Source organism: Leopardus geoffroyi, chromosome A3 (assembly GCF_018350155.1).
Source record: "Leopardus geoffroyi isolate Oge1 chromosome A3, O.geoffroyi_Oge1_pat1.0, whole genome shotgun sequence".
NCBI classification, from domain to species: Eukaryota; Metazoa; Chordata; class Mammalia; order Carnivora; family Felidae; genus Leopardus; species Leopardus geoffroyi.
The window spans coordinates 107,277,566-107,295,573 of NC_059336.1; the positions used below are offsets into that span (position 1 = coordinate 107,277,566).

At 38.6% G+C, this 18,008-nt stretch overlaps 1 long non-coding RNA gene across 1 annotated transcript; it reads right to left on the reverse strand.

The window, feature by feature from the left end:
- Window positions 1-1,890: 1,890 nt before the first annotated feature.
- On the reverse strand, window positions 1,891-11,814 carry LOC123581193. Its single transcript, XR_006703658.1, has 3 exons — window positions 11,685-11,814; window positions 5,182-5,183; window positions 1,891-1,901 (listed from the first exon to the last, which is right to left on the reverse strand). It is a non-coding gene; the product is annotated as an uncharacterized LOC123581193 (long non-coding RNA).
- Between the last annotated feature and the right edge of the window lie 6,194 nt (window positions 11,815-18,008).

Genomic DNA, 18,008 nt, shown 5'->3' on the forward strand with positions numbered 1-18,008 from the left:
AAGAATGCATTTTTAATCTTGTTTTACTTCTTTTAATTTTTGATAAAATTGGTACAATCTTCCTTTCAAGGATTTATTTTATAGCTAATGAATGTGAAATTGTTTGTTGGCATCTTTAGTTGATGCCTTTCTGTAGAACATAACAGTTTTATTGTAAATCCCCTTGCCGCAGGGGTTGAGATACTTGATAAGCTCAGAGCAAACTGTGTGAAAAAAATAGCCTTGATTCAATTTTCAGCTGAAATGCATAAATATCTTAGGTCAAATTTTTTCACAAGTACAATCATTTACCTCCATTCAACATACTTTCTTGGACAAATATGTTTATAAGTCAAAACTCATCAAATGGTTTCTATTCATGATTTATTTGAACACTTAGCAAAATGTAGTTGCCGCAAAAATGAAAGGTCTTCTCAAAGTAGACATGAATCCAATTAAAACTAAGAGATTCTCTCAAAGATTTTTCCCAAAGTCAAGTTATCCCAGAGCCCAATTATGTAACTTTAATATTCAGTCTTATATACTGTTTACTCTCTGTGTTTAAATTCTTCCATTCCTCTTTGTTTTTGTAGGGAAATGTTTCAATATGTTTTTGCTTGCTTTATTTTCAATAACTTGCAATTCACTAAGGCTTCAAACATTGAAAAATGTTGGCACTCTATGAATCGAATCCTTTAGCTAAAAATTTCCAAAATTGCAAAACAAATGCTATCAAAATCAGGAGTTTCATTTTCAAAAATTAGCAGTAGAATCTATAATTGTGAATTATTTCACCTTTTATTAAATGAAGTTCCAAAGCATTACTTGAATTCTATGAATTGGGTTAAAAATTGAATTATGTTTTTGAATCAGATAACACTGATTCCTGCGGCTCCACGTGCAAAATTATTCTTTTGTAAAGTCTTCTTAAAATAATCGTTAGCCTTTGAAGTAGATGCAAATGCTCATTCAGCGGATTTGTCTTTTTTTAAGTGTCAAGGGACACCACCACAGCCCTCGTGAAGAATGATAAACATGGACAAAAATTTGTGCAATTCAGCACTAATCATTAAGTTGCCAAAGAAATGCAAATGTAGTACTTATTTTCAAGCTTTACATGCATTTGTGTTTTTTGAGCTATTGCTGCTTAAGACGTATCTTTCAAAAACACAAGTATCAAATATTATAGATTTACACTCCAAAATCACTGTAACAAGATTTCAGACTGTTCTCTACAGACTCTGTGGGTGGCACTACTTAGCCTCTGTTTCCTGTACATTGATTTCAGGTACAAGTATCCTATGATGTCCCGTATTTTCCACTGACCCTACCAAACGGTTGCCTGAAGGCCTTGTGCATCTTGAAGCCATTCACACAGGCCGCCACCACTGGCTCTACCGTCAACTGCCTGGAAGAAGCAAGCAGAGTTGAGTACTTTTTCCCTTTATCAGCTGAAACCTAGCTTTTCCTGTCAACACGCGCTTTGCTGTATCAGCAAGTAACCTGCTGGCTCCTACTTAGATGTTGGTTAATTATGGAAAGGTTTGGGATAGGAAAGATGGATTATTACAGGTCTTCTTTAAGGTTTAATGACATGCTAAAGAAAGAATTCTGTTTACTATACGTGCCTTTGTGTCTGTTCTCAAACACTATCAGATAAGACCGTGACAGAAGCTAGAAGTTCAAAGTCAAAGAGTAATAAATTCTCATTTATGCAAAGTCATCCATAAAATAGGATAAATCTAGGATTAAACAAGGTAGCCTCACTTCAGAGCTCTTGACTTTCCCAAACTTTTGGAAGTCAGTTATAATATATGTGGCCCAATGGGTTTAAAGATCACTAGAAATGGAATGTTTTGCAACATCCAGACAGACAGATCTATTTTTCTTCATCTGAGCTAGATTCTTTGTCCTCAGCCTGGCTAAGAGTTTTATAGGCATCACAATCACTGGGCCAGTCCTTTGTAATGAGGATGAAAGACAGAGAACAATCCCAAAATACATCCTCTATCAGAGTATCAGGTCAGAATATAAACAGGTAGATGGGCAGAAAGAAAATGGGGAAGCTACCTTTAAAAACAGCAGACAAATCTCATAAGGTAGCTCTCTGCTTCGCCTTGAACTGAGAAACTAAAACCACCGCTTAGCAATTTTATCTTTTGCTCTCCACCATACTATTTTTGGTTTGTAGCTATTGTGCCTGGATTATTAAATGCTTTCCTCGCTGAGCTGTCTTTTCTTCCTTTTCAAAAGCAATCTGCAAAACACTGTCAGATTAATATTCCAAAAAACTGTTTCACATGAGCCGATCATTTAGCTCAGAAGTCCTTTAGAGTTTAAAGTACTATGTATAGAATAAAGTTCAGAATAAAATTCAAGGTCCACCTGACCCTTCTGACTTTCAAAATCATCCACTGCCTATTTCCAATACTCCACTGTACTCTCATCTTCCTCTACACGTACGTATGCACGTTACATCCTCTGCTCAGAGGATACTAATGCAAACAGTCCCCAAAACCCATCAGCCACATTCATACCACTCTGCCCTTATTCATACTATTCTTTTAGGCTAAAATGTTCTCCACCCCAGTCGCCATCTATGCAAAGCTTATTTCTTCTTAGAGATGCAATGCAAGTTCCACTGCTTGCCTTGTCATTTCGGGCACAACGTAGATCTTGCCTGCCCTGGACCTAAACATTGTTGTTCTTGACATTGCTTTGGGTTATATTCCAGGTAAACGAACTTTCTCTTCTCAAAATGAGCAGCTTCTTCAGACAAAGACCATTGGCTATATCTTTTATATATTACATGGTACCTAATATAGATCTGTAAATATGCCTATATTTACATCTATATCCTATTAATAAAACCCATTATAAATTGGTGACTTCTCAAATTATCAGTTGTAGAGTGTATTCGTCTGTTGCAAGATTGTAACATTCAGACTTTACCCTGAAAATCAACACAGTCACAAACTGAGTATCCAGCAACAGCAAACACATGCCAGATCTTTATAAAGAAAAAAAAATACTAAACTAGAACCAACTTGTTGAGGATTCAGAAGAGAACTACTTCTTCTGATACATTATTTTTCCTGGGCTTTTAAACTCTTTACAGTGGCTCCTATTTCCATCAGTTCACTTTTCTGTATTCAAATTTAACACAGAATGTGCTTGAGTTGATTCTGATGCCATAATTAGATTAGGTATTGGCTTTTCAAGACTAAAATCTAGCAGTTTAAAAAAAAATTTTAAACATCAGTTCTACTGACTTTAATATTGTTCAAATAAGGCATAACACACCAGCACAGAGCTTTGTCCTAAATAACTATAGGTGTAGAAAAGGCAAAATTGTTTTTATTCACTCCCTGATTCCGAAATCAGGGCTACAGTGACGTTCTGGCCTCAGTGCCGAACAGATACTCATCAGAAATGCTGACACTCAGAGAGATGCTCTCAACGATTTTTTTTAATATTAAATTGAATAAATGCATATTGATGTAGTCTTTCATTTCTGTTCACAAAATGTAAGAGTCTTGGATCCTGTGAGAATCGATCGGAGCTTTCCCATGGAAATAAATTAAAAATACTAATGGCAATAGTAATGATCATTTCACAAATGAAGAAAGGAAGAAAGGAAAGATTTGTGTCAAATAGACCATACCAAAAAAAAAAAAAAAAAAAAAAAAAAGAAGAAGAAGAAGAAGAGAACTACTATTTAAGGAAATTGTATTGTCATTTTAATTTTTTTTTCAACATTTATTTATTTTTGGGACAGAGAGAGACAGAGCATGAGCAGGGGAGGGGCAGAGAGAGAGGGAGACACAGAATCGGAAACAGGCTCCAGGCTCTGAGCCATCAGCCCAGAGCCCGACGCGGGGCTCGAACTCACGGACCGCGAGATCGTGACCTGGCTGAAGTCCGACGCTTAACCGACTGCGCCACCCAGGCGCCCCTGTCATTTTAAAAAATGTAAATATTTGCTGAACTGGGTTCTGTCTTTTTAAAGATGTTTAATAAAATGTGTAATATTATCTATGAGAAAAATTAGGAATAAAAATCATTCACTCTGAGGCTAAATTCCATTGTTAAAAAGTTAAAAATCTGCCCTAAGCCAAAGAGAATAGTTTTCTGTTTCACTCTGAGAAAGAATATTAATGAAATGTGAAATAATTTTCAAACTTTTTATTTCCTAAAAACTAAAACAAGACAGAGCACAAATTAGCAGGGAGAAAATAAACTTAATATTTTCCAAGTCTTACTTTTCGATCAGAAGCCAATTGATAATGAACAACTTGATGAAATGAATGGAGTTAGGATAAAGAACAAATTTGTGCTTCTAAAACTAAGAGCTATCTCATTTTCTGAAATTGTGATCCAGAAAGTAACCGGAATATTAGGCAAATCCATGGACAATGCCAAAACTCCATTAACCATTTGATTGTTCTCCTGGTGCAGGGTGATAGTAAAATGGCCAGAGCTCATTCGACTATCTGTGCTCTGTAAGATAAGCATAAATAAGATTATAAGATTGCTCTACAAGTAAAATGCTCTACTTATGAAACCAACGGAGCTGAGGAGGAAGGATAAAGTCAGAGTAGCTAAAATAATGCTATCCCTACTTAATGTGTGGTTATGGATTACTTAATTCTCCCCAAAACTTAGCTGTACCCAATCTAACGTCAGTTGCACAATACTACATTCCATTTTCTTTCACCATCCCGATTGCATTATAGGAATACTGGCTACTAACTTCTCTTGAGGAAAGGAAGAATTTATTTATTTATTTATTTATTTATTAATGTTTATTTGTTTTTGAGAGAGAGAGAGAGAGAGAGAGCGTGAGCAGGGTAGGGGCAGAGAAAGAGGGAGACACAGAATCTGAGGCAGGCTTCAGACTTTGAGCTGTCAGCACAGAGCCCAACACGGGGCTCAAACTCACATACCATGAGATCAAGACCTGAGCCAAAGTTGGACACTCAACCGACTGAACCACTCAGGTGCTCCAGGAAAAATTTATTTTGATATATGGTCTCCCACTGGTCTATATGGTTAAAAAGGCAAGTTAATGATAAACAGATAATGTGGTTCAGGCTGCTTTCAGTGGAGTTGTGACTTTCCCAACCAAAGTCAAAGCTTTATAATTATATCATACAAGGAGGGTAATGAAAGGATTTTAGTGTTATATGATGAAGAAAGAACAACTTCTGAAAAACAAGGAAATAAAACTCTACAAATTAGCAAATAAAAATTTCTATATTAGAAAAATCCAGACATACACTTTTATAGTTTCGTGTTAGCTCAAATCTGTATTTCAGAAAATGAGGGGAAGACTTTTTCAAATACGGCATAGGTGGTAAAATAGCAACAGGGCATAAGTTAAAGATTGTAACTGAATACATCTAAAAGTAAATGTATAGACACTGGCAAGACTGGATGAAATATTTGAAGTAATAAAAGATATGGCACTGCATTATAAAATATACGGACCCAACTTAAATTCCCCTCTCTCAACACCCTCTTTATGTCCACCTGTATGCACTGTTCACCCACTCGCTATCGCAGATTATACAAATGGCAGGCATCCACTTCAACCCCATTAGTTTCTTTCTTTCCTTTCCCTTTTCTTTCCTTTTAGGCGATTTCTACAAAATAAGTGGCCATGGGCATGTAGACAGTGTTTTTGCCCTCTGAAACCGATGGCTACACATTTGTACATCCCAGATTATCCTCTCACTTCGGAATCTTTGTGAGTTTCTCGGGATCTCCCTTCTTATCGTGGTCTTCTTGCACCTGTCTTTCCCGAAAACTTTGCACGAGAAGCAGACACCTCTACTCTCCTAGGTGTCCCCTCTCCTTCGCCATCTTGCTGCACGAATTCCTGTGTTTTCTCTTTTACATCTCATTTCTATTTCCCGATGTCGAATAACAAGTAAACTTTCTTCCCAGACCCCCTGCCCGATCACACAGAAATCATTCTCATCAAATTCAAGGACCTTTTGGGCGTTAGCCCCAGGCCTGGGAACTTGGGGTCTTGATCTATGTTTTCTTACCTCTAGAGTAATATTAGTCAACACTAGTTTTGACTGGATTTTCAAAAACACAAATTTAATAAACATTTGTTAGGTGATTATTGTGTGTCGGGCTCTCTGCTGGCTCTGGGGAGATAGAGGTGAGAAAGCCAAAACCATTTGCTCCAGTGGCCTACTGGGGAAGATAGGCAACTGCATACGCTATTACCTAAGTGATGCAATGGAAACACCAGCAGTTTGTAAGGTCCGTGAGTAGGTTATAAATAGCATTAGAAAGCACAGCATTGAAGACGGTAGCTGCCAACCATTTGATGCAAACTTGCCGGACAAAAGTACCTGTGCCACCTTTTGTGCTCTCTTGCATCCTGTTATTCTCCTTAGCTATGTCTCCCTTTGACTATGGGCCTTTCTTGCCCTCTTCTGGTCACTGTACCTTATGATGGTGTCATATTGTCACATTTGACATTCTGCCACTGGTATTTTTTTTTCCATTTTTCTCTCTTTGTCAAGAGGAGTGGTATGAATTGGATTAAGAGATGAAGCCACGGTGATTTTTTTTTAAGCAAAAATGATTAGAGAAGAGAAAGGAGATTGAAAATGGAATATTTATATTTATAAAAGAATAATTCAGGTTTCTAATTCAAAAAAATAATCAAAAAATTTATTTTAAAATGAGATTTGCAGCTGTGTGTCCATCTACACACATTCAAGGTCACAAGTGGTCATTACCAAGAAAGGAAAATAGACCCTCTTTAGCCTTTTCCCTTCTCCCTGGATATTCTTCATCTACTAATAGTAAAATGCTAAAGAAAATAATGTTACTGTATTTCCACATTAGATCATCTTGACCTTCATTTACAGTGATGCACAAACCCCAATTTTGTCCTGTACATTCAAGGCCAATATTATATTTTTCAGAAACTTCTGCATCCTGGGACACCTGGGTGGCTCAGTCGGTTAAACGTCTCTTGATTTCAGCTCAGGTCATGATCTCACGGTTTATGTGATTGAGCCCTGCATCAGGCTCTGCACTGACAGCACACAGCCTACTTAGGATTTTCTCCTTCTCTCTCTCTCTCTCTCTCTCTCTCTGCCCCTCCCCTGCTCACATCTGCACACTCTCTCTCAAAATAAATAAAACTTAAAACAGAAACTTCTGCATCCTACTAAGAGCCCTTCTATGCAGCAAAGATGCCCCACACTCACCTAAAAGTGTGTTTCAAATAGATACAGCTGGCTCCCTGGGGAGGGAGGGGGTCTAGTGTTACTCGTTCAGGAGAGCTGTGATAGTTGCTACCTGGTACATGAGGCGGTGTGTGCAAAACTGCTTTTCCCTGGGAGGACTTAGGCAAACTGACCGGCACTGTGTAAATCTGCCACATGGATCATATCATCAACGGGAGAAAATATTGCAGATGTTGTCATACATCTGAAAAAAATATAGGTGAGAAAGAAAAATCCTTCTATCAGGGAATATCTGTCATACCAAAAATAGAAGTTAAAGCCTTTGTAGGATTCCCCCCACAGCCTTTATTAAGGACATGCTTCCCCTCCACCTAGTACTCTCCTTGTGGATGGACTTTATTTCCACTGTGATGTGTGCAATAACCACTATTATCATGTGTGAGGATACATTTTAAGCAAGCTCCACGCTCAGAGTGAAGCCCAACGCAGGGCTTGATCCCACGACCCTGGGATCATGACCTGAGCCAAAACCAAGAGTCAGACGCTTAACCGACCGAGCCAGCCAGGTGCTTCTAGGAGAATACAATTAAATGCCATGCTGGCTCAAATAAAAATAGTCAGACTCTGCTGTTGGAAGAAAGGAATAGCGTACTATAAGGTTTGCTGTTTGGCTTTAAATTTCCCTTAAGGTATATAATGAGCTGACTTGAGAAGGGATCTGTTATATACTAGAGCTTCAAGTTGAACAACGACCTTTATTTTGGGGGGGTATGTTAACATGAGGGCTATGCATGCGTTCATGTGTATGTTCGTGTCTAACAACAGACACTAATAGGTACACAAAACCAATTTTGTTTATGACACTCCTTTCCTCGAGCTCATTCATGCATGTGGTAAATTATGTGACCAGCAATGAGTTCATGTATAATGGACTGAAAATATTCAAGGGCGGGAAGGCCATTGGGAAGGTAGGAAGAGATGCTGTGAGTGGAGCACTGTTTATTGTCGCATACTTTCTTGACCTTTTCTTCATTTAAGGTGATGCCAATCTCTGGAGCAAGGCTATTAAATTAGCAACGTGAGAGTCTCTCTTTTCATGCAGCGCAAACATGCCTGGGAAAGTGAGGCCGATTTACTGACTATACGAACCCTGACAAAGAAAACTAGGGGGTATAATGATGGGATTTAGGACTTAACCTAGCAGTGTTTATTCAAATATCTCATTCATATTTTGTCTCTTTATCTCTTTGCTCCATTTGGTGTTGAGTGATATTTTACAACCTTAAAAAAGAGGGAAACAGACACTCCAGCTCTAAAATTCCCTTGTTACTCTTAAGGGACACAAGTAAAAGTGCTCACAGCTGGGGAGACACAAACCAGAATTTCTTGGGACCAAAGCTTCAGTTTGAATCGACATTGCATTGTTTTTGTTTCATCTGTCAATAAATCAATGGTAGCTGATTAAAGAAAACTTGCTTGCTGATTGGATGAAACTGGGAAGCAGGGCACTGCTAACTCCAGGGGCACAAGCCCATCACCACCCGAAAGAGTTGTCACTGGTGTCGGGGTTGTGCTTTTAATGATGACCATGACTCAGTTGAGAGCCAGGTAGTCTATGTTGGTAACACAATGTCATTCTATCCAAGACAACAGTCTCTGTGAAGGCCAGACAAAATGCATTCTCTACTGGAAAGAAAAAAGGGCACCAAAAATGAAGAACACACACACAGTAGCTGTAGCTGCTATTTTCGGGTCAGGACAGAGGCCCCTGGGTCCTCCTAAGCAGAGACTGGCTCAGGGGAGTTTGGGGATAAACCCAGGGAAGGGCAAATGCCAGAGACTTCTCCAGACTCCACCAGAGCTTGAAGGTCTCCATCTGCTTACTTCCCTTGTAGAGCACGACATCATCAACCATTGGCACATGCAGCATGTGTGGTGATGTGGTCCTGTTGTGGTCCCTCTGACAGGTCACAGTCTCCTTTCTCACTGGTTCATGTGGCCATTTTATCGAAAAACTGCCACAAATGCTGTATACAACAGAGGCTTCATGTGGCTACTTTTCCATATCCAGATGTTTAAAGGATTGGGTAAGAATCTGACTTTAATTTGCTTTGGGTAAAGGCTAGTTACAAGGATTTGTGTTCTTGGGGGCCTCAGTTCTTTGGGATGTGTATATATATATACATATATATATATTGGTATACATTCCTCTAGAGATTATCTTTCATTTCCTACTCTTCCCACCTTCCCACCTACTTGAGATCAGGTTCCTCTGAAAGGGATTTTGGTATATGCATCTATAATTATGCTTATTTAATTTCTCTGTGAGAAGAGGAACAATGTGTTAGCCTTATCAGTGCAAACTTGGCACTCTTTACCGTCAGATTTTCAGCTTCCATTAGGATCATAGTAAGCTAAGCTAAAGCAAGAAAAAAAAATAAACTCTTTTTCTAAAGGTCAGGCTTCTTAATTAAATGAAAACTCAGGCGGCAGCATTATAAAATGAAATGACTGTAGCCTGCGCTCTTTCTGAGGAGACCCTACAGGGGATCCAGCTGACCCTGTCGAAAGCAGGGCGAGCTGAATTATTCCCTGATGGGTCGGAGGCTACAACATTACAATGGTGGTTCCTTTTTTTTTTTTTTTTTTTTTTTTTTTTTTTTTTTTTTTTTTGCAAACAAATGGAATTGATTGAGTGTGTCTGTGGCCATATGGAGGCTTCAAATCCTGCAGCTGTGCTCCGTGTCCAACCTGCCTCATTGTCACCTCATCGTCGTTGACTTACCACCACCATGGCTGCCACTCCCTGGCACTTTCTGCTTTTGCTACCGCTGTCCTTCAGCCAAGGCCAGTGTGGAGGAAGAATGAATAAAGAGACCCTGAGCTAGGTCCTTTCATATTTAGGAGTTCACGTAAATCCTGTAAGGAAAGCATCACTATCTCCTTTTGTAGAAGAGAAAACTGAAACTCAGAGAGGTTAATTATTTTGCCCATTGTCACACAGCTAGTGAAGTATCAAGCAAGAATGGGCTGGACTGTCTCCAGTGCCCATTCTCTTTCTAGAAGAGCTAATGTTTGTATTGCTCTGGTTCCATTCCCATTGCCTGTATTCAGGAATCTTCTGGATGGCATCTGATGATACTATTACTCACCCAGGATCACAGCAAAGCTTACTCCATCTAAACTCTTGGCCTACCTTTGTCCTGATTTTGTTGTGGTTTTCCAATAGATCAGACCAATTTTAGTTGGTAAGGAACTCTGTGAAGTCCTCACAAGAGTAAATGAAGCTGAAAGTTTTCAAAAATGTTAAGAAAACTGTAAGAATTGAGAATGGCGGCTTATTGCAACTTCCCTACTTCGATGGCCACATTCCTTTTCCTAGTAACATCACTCTGAACACTCTGAATAGTAATGCATGACATGGTGCTCTATCTAGAAGCTAAAGCATTTTACCCAGTTTTGTGTTTGTGATCCTGATTATATTTTAAAAAAGTTTTTTTAGTGTTTATTTCTTTTTGAGAGAGAGACAGAAAGACAAACAAAGTGCAAGTAGAGACAGGGAAGAGACAGACGGAGACACAGAATTCAAAGCCAGCTCCAGATTGAGCTGTCAGCACAGAGCCTGACGAACTGTGAGATCATGACCTGAGCAGAAGCTGGACGCCCAACCGACTGAGCCACCCTGGTGCCCCTATTGATTATATTTGTAATCAAATAAATATATTGATTATGGGAATTCCTGACACATATGTAGGATCTCTGAAGTTGTTAAAAACTACCACATAAAGCTGAAAGAGTTAGAAAATCTTTCCAGGCTCCGATTGTCTTCACATACACAAAGGATTCCGATTAATTATACTTATTAAAAGTCTTGGATTTGAAGGGTTTATTTTTTTTTTTCCAGAGAATGAACATGTGTGGAGACACAGCTGCCAAACTATGCATCTCCGTGGGGCACTATCTGCATTGAGCTCCAGGGGGAGCCATCTAAATAGTGTGATGTGGTGGCATCTTCCAAAACAGAAGGCAGTAAAGTAATGAGATGGGAAGCAACGGTTTGCATCTCTGGCTGCAATTAGAATTGCCAGGGGAACTTTAGGACCAATGCCTGAGCTTCACTTGAGGTGATTAAGCCAAGTCTCTGGTGGGTGGATCTGGGCATCAGTAATGTTTTAAAAGCACTGGCTTAGAGCATGGGATCTGGAGACATGGGACCTGGATTTGATTCCCAATTATTAAACTATCTAAGCTTTATGGGTGTCTGTAGTATGAGGCCATAGGTTGCTCTTACTTTATAAGATTGTGAATCCAACCCCTACCATTGCACTTCTATTAAACATGTAAAAACGATGATCAACTCTTCTTATTAAGAAACAAATCCCTGCTGCTTTAATACTTTTGAAAAAAAAATAAAAGAATACAGTAGTCCTCCTTTTTCTGTGGTTTCACTTTTCAGTTTCTATTACCTACATCAACTGCAGCCCAAACGCAGATGATCCTCCTGATGTATCATCAGAAGGTCAATAGTAGCCTAACGCTATGTCACAATGTCTGCGTCATTCACCTCACGTCATCGCATCACATGGGCATTTTATCATCTGACATCATCACAAGAAGAGGAAAGGTGAGTATGGTATAATAAGACACTTTGACAGAAAGAGAGACTCCATTCACATGACTTTCATTACAGTACATTGTCATGGTTGTTCAAGTTTTTATTACTTATTGCTGTAATCTGTTACCGTGCCTGATTTGCAAATTAAACTTTATCATAGGTACGTATGTATAGGAAAAAGCATAGCAAATATAGGGTTCAGTACTATTCTTGGTTTCAGGCTTTCACTGGGGGTTTTGGAACAGATCTCCCATGGATAAGCGGCGGGGGGGGGGGGGTGGTTACTGTAATATACTATCAGTTAGGCCCAATCTTTTCTCAGAGACTCAAAAGATGTGTAAAGTATATTAAACGAGATAACTCAGAAGATAATCCGTTCAGTCCAACCTGCAGAAATCCTACTAAACTCTGAATGTGCCATCTACTAAGACCTAGCTAAGGTCTGAAGTGGAAACCCTGCCATTGGAGTTTTGCCCTTGGCTAATTTATCTCATTGCACTCTACCTCATATCTAGAAATCCCTTCAACTCTGTCTCAAACACTAAGACTGAATTTATAATGACCTGTTCATTACCTGTAGTGACCTCAGGTACTTCCAAGTTAACCTTCCTAAGCAAACTCCTTCAAGGTTTAAACCCAACCAATGGAAAGTTCTGTCAATAATATTTCATAAAGGTCTCTCGAGCGTTACTCCTCTTCTCCATCTTCTCACCAAGGCTGAGGGCATTTTCTTTCTTGCTACCAGCTCCTAATTAATCCTCTGTGTGCTGCTAGAAATAACTTTTGGAAAAACAAATGCTCACAAACCACTTTATGCTTTAAAGTTCCCTTTATTTATGCTCTATTGCCTAAGGAATCAAGTCCAATGTCCTTAGGTCAGAGGACCTAAAAATCCATATTTAGCTTTCAGAATCTTCCTTCTACCCACCCCTTCTTTCTATAAACATCCTGATAGCATTCTGAAGTCCACATCTCTGATCATGCCAATGTGGCTTTGTATATGCTGTTCCCTTCACTTATTTTACTCTTCTCATATTCCTTGCCTCATTAACTCCTAATTATCTTTTAAGTCTGAGATCAGGAATCATCACTGTGATGTCCTTTCATGACTCCTCCGAGCATTTGTCCTTTCTCCTTCTGTGCCCTGTAATACTTCACTTAACTGTGCCTTAATACAATTGATCACAAATGTCTTTTTCACCCAGTAGCCTGAGGGTTCCTTAAGAAATCGGACTCACTAGACTGGGATGAGGGCCATAGAAGGTTCTAGTGGAAACAAGAACTCAGACTATAATAAATGAGCAATTAAACACATAGAAGTTTCATTCAATATGGATTGAGAAACACAGCTGCATTCTTAGGGAAAATCTCCGTTGAAGCAGAAATATTTTCCTCTTCCGTCTACAGCCCCAACATGACCTGGAAGCCAAAGTGTCTGGAATTGATCCTGAGTTTAATTGTTGAGTTAAAGAGAAGAAAAACTGTGTGCTGCTCAAGTGCTGGTATTGACACAAATACAAACATTAAAGGAAGGAAATGTGGCCTAAGTCTATTTGTGACCATCGCTGGTGCATAATGCTTGCACACAAATATTGAAATTTGAACATGTTGGATCACAGGGAAAAGGTTAAAAGCCTATTGTGAAATTTGTTCTCCAGTATGTACTTTGCTTTTGGACAATGAAGATTGAACAAAGGATTCGAAGATGGTCAGAAACCTCTTTTGAAAAGTTTTCTTCCCTGAAATTCCAGATTGATCATCTATTTTGGAAGCTGAATTAGTTAATAAAAAATGATCCTCACTGAGATGATGAAAAAGTTGCCATTCATGGGACTCTGGGAAGATGGCAGAATAGGAAGTGCCAGGAATCTGTCTTCCCACCTAGACAACAATTGCAATGGCAGAATCCGTCTGGTGTAACTCTTTTGGAACTCTGAACTCTATTGAAAGCTTGCAACTTCCAAAGGAAGGCTTGGACAGTAAATTGTGCTTAATTTCAGTCTATTTCAGCTCTTGCACAGTAGCAGCTACCCATCCCCACTCCCAACTGCATGGCAGCCATTGCACACATTCCCGGATCAGCTTACAGTGTGTGAGAGCCAGAGTGGGCAAAATGGACCTCGTCCTCCAAATATTTGGGATCTTTGTTCTGACCCCTGATTGCTGCTACTGATCATACAGATGCAGACCAAAGAGGTGGCAGCCATTATTGTTGTACTTTGTCCCATTGTTGCAAGTCCCTTCCCTTCTGGCTGATGTGACTTCCAGGGGACTTAAAGGGTCACTTCTCCTTCCCCCACCTCTTCATTTTTTTCATTTGCCTCCTTTTGGGAGCCAGACATTAAAGACTAGGACATCCAAAACAACTGCAAATATAGGGGATATTAAAAAGTAACCACAAATGCCCGGCCGAAGACTCAGAAATGACTTGAGATGACCTTATGTTTACATCTCAGGTTGATCCTCAGCACAGAGATAGTCTATAGCAATCACACAGAAACAACACCAACAACAGCAACAACAACAGCAACAGCAAATCTTGGGAAAGAAGAAAAGCCTGATTCCCATGGTTACTACATTGTTAGATTCAAATGTCAAGTCTTCAAAAAACAATCATACGGGATACAAGGAAATACGAAAGGATGGCCATTCAAAGGAAAAAAATAAGTCAACAGAAACTGTCACTGAAAAAGAACTGATAGCAGATATCCTAGGCAAAGGCTTTTAAACAATCATCTTAAAGACACCCAAAGAACTAAAGAAGATGTGGAACAACTGAAAAAAAAAAAAAAGTGTGAACAAATGGAAATGTCAAAAAAAGAGAAAATCTAAAAACAGACCAAAATGAAATTCTGGAGCTGAAAAGTACATTAATCAAAATTTAGCAAAATTTTTGCTAGAGGAATTCAAAGGCAAATTTGAGTCAGCAGAAGAAAGAATCAGCATACTTAAAGACAAAACAATGAAAACTATGACGTCTGAGGAAGAGAAAGAAAAAAGACTGAAGAAAAGTGAATAGAGCTTAAGGGACCTATATATAGCACACTATCAAGTAGACCAACATACATGTTATGGGGATTCCAGAAAGAGAAGAGAAAGATAGAGACATAGAGAATATATGAAGAAACAATGTGAAAAACAATGGCTAAAATACATGCCTATAAACATCCAGGAAGCTCAACAAACTCTGAGTAAGGCAAAGTCAAAGAGACCCATATTGAGACACGTTATAGTTAAACTTTGAAAGACAAAGACAAAGAGAGAATCTTGAACGCACAAGAGAGAGTGGCAAGGGGTTTTCAATGAGGGACGGATTTCTCACCAGAAACTTTGGAGGCCACAAGGCAGTGTACTGATATGTTCAAAGTGCTGAAAGAAAACAACTGTCCATCCAGAATCCTACATCTGGCAAAATTGTCCTTAAAAAGTGAGGGAGTCATTGGGGTGCCTGGGTGGCTCAGTAGGTTAAGCGTTTGACTCTTGATTTTGGCTCAGTTCATGATCTCATGGTTCAGTTCATGAAATTGAGGCCCATGTGGGACTCTACGCTGACAGTGTGGAGCCTGCTTGGAATTCTCCGTCTCCTCTCTCTCTGCCCCTCCCCCGCTTATATTCTCTCCCTCTCTCCTTCCCTCTCTCTCTCAAAAATTAATAAACTTAAAAAAAAAGAAAGTGAGGGAGACATTAAAATATTCCCAGATAAACAAAAGCTCAAAGAGTTCATTGCCACTAGACCTGCCCTGCAAGAAATGTTCAAAGGAGTCCTGCAGTGTGAAATGACAAGACAACAGATAGTAACTCAAAGCTATATGACAAAATAAAGATCTCAATAAAGAAAAATAAAAGGGCAATTATAAAAGCTTATATTCTTGTAACAACTGTGAAGGTTGTAACTTCACTTTTTGTTTTCTACATGATTTATGAGACTAATATATTAAAAGAAAACCAATTATTATTCTAAAAGCTCATGTCATTATAAGCTCCAAGTTTGTAACTCCAAGTTTTGATTTCTATATAATTTGAGACTAATGCATTCAAAAGAATTATTAGGTTATATTTTTGGATACACAATGTAGGCAGTTGTAATTTTGTGACATCAACAACCTAAATGGGTAGGGATGTAGCTATAAAGGAGAAGTTTCTTTATGTTATTGAAGGTAAGCTTGTATAAATTCAAAACAGTATGTTTTAACTTCAGAATGTTAAATATACTCCCCAAAATAACCACAAGGAAAATAACGAGAGAACATACACAAAAGAAAATGAGAAAATAATTTAAACAAGAAAATCAACTAAACACAAAAGAAAGCAGTAATACAGAAAATACAGGACAAAAAGAAAGCTATAAGGCATAGAGAAAAGAAATAGGAAAATAACAGAAGTCCTTCCTTATTCATAATTACTTTAAATATAAATGAATTAAACTCTCCAATCAGAAGACAGAGATTAGAATAATGGATAAAATCACATGATCCATCACATGTATATTCAGTTTACAGGATACCCACCTTAGAACCAAAGAAACAAATAGAAGGAAAGTGAAAGGAAGGACAAAGATATTTTATGCAAATAGTATCAATCAGAGCAAGGATGGTATATTAATATCAGACAAACAGACTTTATTTTTTCATTTATTTTTTTTCAGACAAACAGACTTTAAATCACAAAAGATCATGAGACAAAGAAGAGTACTATATATTTTTAAGCTTCGATACAGCAAGAATATACAGCAATTGTAATCATTTGTGCACCTGATGACAGACCATCAAAATATATGAAGCGAAAACTGATAAAATTCAAGAAAGAAACAGTTCTACAATAATAGTTATAGACTTAAATACTCCATTTTCAATAATGAAAATAGAACAACCAGACAGAAGATAACTGAAGAGATAGAGAACTTAAACAATACAATAAACCAACTAGACAGGCATATACAGAAACCTCCATACAACAATAATAGCACAACACAATCTTCTCAGTGCACCTAGGACATTTTGCAGGAGAGAGCACATGTTAGGACACAGATTAACTCTCAAGAGATATAGAAGGATAGCTATCATCCTTCTATAAAAGTAACTTTCCCCACCACCTTAGAAGGTAGAACAGAAGTAAAACTGGAAATTTCACAATTTTGTGGAAATGAAACAATGCAAGTGAAATTAGGAAATACTTAGAGATTATTGAAAAACAAAAAAAAAGAACCTTATCAAAACTGATAAGATCAGGGGGCCTGGGTGGCTCAGTCGGTTAAGCGTCCAACTTCAGCTCAGGTCATGATCTCACAGTCTGTGAGTTCGAGCCCCGTGTCGGGCTCTGGGCTGACAGCTCAGAGCCTGGAGCCTGCTTCGGATTCTGTGTCTCCCTCTCTCTCTGCCCCTCCCCTGCTTGTACTGTCTCTGTCTCTCTCTCAAAAATAAACATTAAAAAAATTTTGTTTAGGGGCACCTGGGTGGCTCAGTTGGTTAAGGGCCCAACTTCGGCTCAGGTCATGATCTCACAGTCTGTGAGTTAGAGCCCCGTGTCAGGCTCTGGGCTGACAGCTCAGAGCCTGGAGCCTGCTTCGGATTCTGTGTCTCCCTCTCTCTCTGCCCCTCCCCTGCTCATGCTCTGTCTCTCTCTGTCTCAAAAATAAATAAATTTAAAAAAAAAATTAAAAAAAACTGATAAGATCAGTAAAAGCAGTGCTTAAGGGGAAAATTCAGAGTCATAAGTGTTTATATTAAAAAAAAAAGAAAGATCTCAAACCAACAACCTAATTTTACAACTTAAGGAACTAGAAAAAGAAAAGACTAACCCTCAAACTAGCAGAAAGAAGGAAATAATAAAGGTTAGAGCAGAGACCAATGAAATAGAGTAGAAAAATAATAGCAAAAATTAATGAAATCAAAACATGGTTCTTTGCAAAGACTAACAAAGTTAACATTTAACTAGGTGGACTAAGAAGGAAAAAAGAGAAGACTCAAATTACTAAAATGAGAATTTAAAATGTGGACACTACTACTGACTCTATAGAAGTTAAAAAGATATTAAGAGGGTACTTTGGGGGCAGCTGAGTGGCTCAGTCAGTTGAGTGTCCAACCCTTGATTTCCACTCAGGTCATGATCCCAGGTTCCTGGGATCGAGCCCTGTGTCAGACTCCACACTGAGTGTGGAGCCTGCTTGGGATTCTCTCTCTCTCCTTCTGCCCTCTCTT